At 42.8% G+C, this 2,500-nt stretch overlaps 1 protein-coding gene across 14 annotated transcripts in view; it reads right to left on the reverse strand.

Moving 5' to 3' along the window:
- Window positions 1-2,500, reverse strand: part of LOC143292529 (tensin-3-like) — a 433,846-nt gene that overhangs the window by 78,096 nt on the left and 353,250 nt on the right. The window lies entirely within an intron of this gene.

The raw sequence follows: 2,500 nt of genomic DNA on the forward strand, positions 1-2,500 counted from the left end.
ACACACACTCACACATATACATACACGTGCACGCGCACACATACATACACTGTACAGAACCAGAACCAAACGAAGACGAATTTACATTTCGTTTTGGTTGGTCAACATTTCAGAATATCTAAAGGGAACAGCTGAAACCAGGGCAATACTATGGACACCCATGTCTTTTCTGCCGGGTTTCGCTGTTAACGTATCAACATATAAATTAATGTGGTTCAATATCGAAGTTGGTTGTTGTTGTTGTTGTTGTTTTTTAAATCAAGCTTTTAAACTTTAGAAATAAAACGCTGTCGATTTCTATAACTATCATACATTTTGACAGTTATCCATATTTGTATTTGCAAATGTCCATTTTTCTGCCCACCCCGCCTTCATTGATGGGCAATGGCATTTACATGTATACACCATCTCCATTTATTACTGCTGCTGTAACTGTTATTTACATGTATACACCATCTCCATTTATTACTGCTGCTGTAACTGTTACATCTCACTTGCAAAACTGTTCACAAACTATGACTCAAAGCGTTTCAAACCAGTTTGGCTTAATCAAGGGTGTTGGCTGGCCAATACCTAACGGCCATGATGATGATGATGATGATGGTGATTATCATGGCAGAAAAGCTCTCGTCCAAGATGACCTGTTTTAACTCTCTCCATATGAACGGCGAAAGAGACGACGTTAACAGCGTTTCACCCCAGTTACCATCATCAAAATACTGCAAGCGGAAGGCTCTTATACTGAAGACGTGAATGTTGACAAAGAATACCACAATTCTGACGACGGAAGCTAAATGTTGGGTCATTCAGACACCCACTGGATATCCGAGGGGTCTGTGTAGAGGAGAAGAGAGGACTGGCCGTACTGAGTGAGTTAAAATGAAAATGTAAATGCTTGTACAGGGTGGGGGTGGGGTGAAATGCGAAAACGCACTGAGTGATGGCGTCACACACTTGACTAAATACTGGGTACAGTACAGATCATTAAACGCGTTTTTCATCATTCTCTGTACCCCCCCCCCTCCTCCTCTACACACCCCACCCCCTCCGTCCCACCCCTCACTGTCTTATCCCTCCTACTCCTCCTTGCTGTGTCTGTTCTGTGTCTAAACTGTTTATTCTTTGTCGCAATCAGTTTTGCATTTATTTACAACAGAGACCAGCTGGTTACGATTTCAGACATTTTTAAAAAAACCAATACCGTAAGTCCCCGCTTCTCCCGTCTACCAATCACTCATCCTCACCCGTGACAGCGCAAAATATGTCTTCTCACCCGCATACATCATGACAGTATAGGATAAGACATCCATCACCATCCAACAAAGACCCAAGACCTGAACAACTTGACTTTCAATGGCTTTTTGCCAACAGGACGTTGAACTCATCTCTACTCTGAACTGTGACATAAAGTCCCAAGAACTAATTTAAAATGTGCAGGGAAAAGGTCTTCTAGGGCTCAAGTACTCCAAATTTGGAATTCTTTGCCATCGTCCCTCAGAAACTCTCCTGATCTCCAGACCTTCAAGTCAGATCTGAAAACGCACCTTTTCCGCAAACATTTCTATACTCAGCACGATGGATAGTCCAAAGTTAGTTCGCCACATGGAGTTTTTATGTTAGAGATATTTACACTCACGTAATCCTGTTTTAGTGCAGTTGATATATTTAATGTGTCTGGGCGCGCGCGTGCATGTGTGTATGTATGTGTGTGTGTGTGTGTGTGTGTGTGTGTGTGTGTGTGTGTGCGAGTGTGAGTGTGCGCGCGGTTGTATGTGTGTGTCTAAAAAATGTGTGTTTTTAAGGAATGTATTTCTTTTTAATCTAAGCATTATTTAATTGATATTTTTATTGTTCGGTGGATCAAGCTTTTTTATATTCATTCTGTGAACGCATTGGATTGAGCTGTTGTAATGCTTTATGTTATGTTCCTATCTGGCTCGATGATGTAAGGCGCTTTGAGCAGCATTAGGACTGGATATCGCGCCATAGAAAAGTTATGAATTATTATTATTTATTATTATTACTCTGTAAGACGGAGGTTCTCCTCTGCTGCTGGTAACCAGGAGCCAGTTGCATTGCTTGGTTCTAACTTTTTGACTTTTACACGTGACTAAATGCCTACGTTGACCGAACTACGCTATTGGTCAGTTCCACACTACACGCAGTTAGTAGCGGAGCGGGTTACGACCATACTAGGGCTCTTCCGTCCGAGCAATGCAACTGGCTCTGGACACCCCAGTTCTACCTCCGCACGTTGGGAGATAAACCTCAACAGTTACATCTGATTTGGAGACGGGTTTGACTTGCCCAAGACACGCCGCATCACGAAGGCTGAGGAAGGGAGATGGAGTAGTGGAAGATGGGAAAATACAAGGTACGGATACAACATTGCATGATGGACAGGTAAACCGTTTGCAGAGACCAGGCTTTGACACACACACAACACACCACACACACACAACACACACACACACACACACACGTTCATACCTGGAGGAAT

Source organism: Babylonia areolata, chromosome 18 (assembly GCF_041734735.1).
Source record: "Babylonia areolata isolate BAREFJ2019XMU chromosome 18, ASM4173473v1, whole genome shotgun sequence".
NCBI classification, from domain to species: Eukaryota; Metazoa; Mollusca; class Gastropoda; order Neogastropoda; family Buccinidae; genus Babylonia; species Babylonia areolata.